We start from the raw sequence: 223 nt of genomic DNA, 5'->3' as shown, positions 1-223 counted from the left end.
TCCTTTCATTAGTGACTGAAGTTAAATATCTTTGAAGCACCAGATATTTTTTAGAGGTCTGACAGTTCATGTCCACCAAATAAAACATGTTGCACTGGTATCATTTATAAAGCCTAATGAAGTCTTTCTTTAAGACCAAAACAAATCCTCTCTCTTGTCCTGTATCTTAGGTAGACAGCTCAGAAAGCTGTAGCTATCATTTAAGAACTAAGCAGGCGAGGTA

The sequence above is a fragment of the Alligator mississippiensis genome, chromosome 4 (assembly GCF_030867095.1).
Source record: "Alligator mississippiensis isolate rAllMis1 chromosome 4, rAllMis1, whole genome shotgun sequence".
Classification (NCBI taxonomy): Eukaryota; Metazoa; Chordata; order Crocodylia; family Alligatoridae; genus Alligator; species Alligator mississippiensis.
This window is presented reverse-complemented; position numbering follows the sequence as displayed.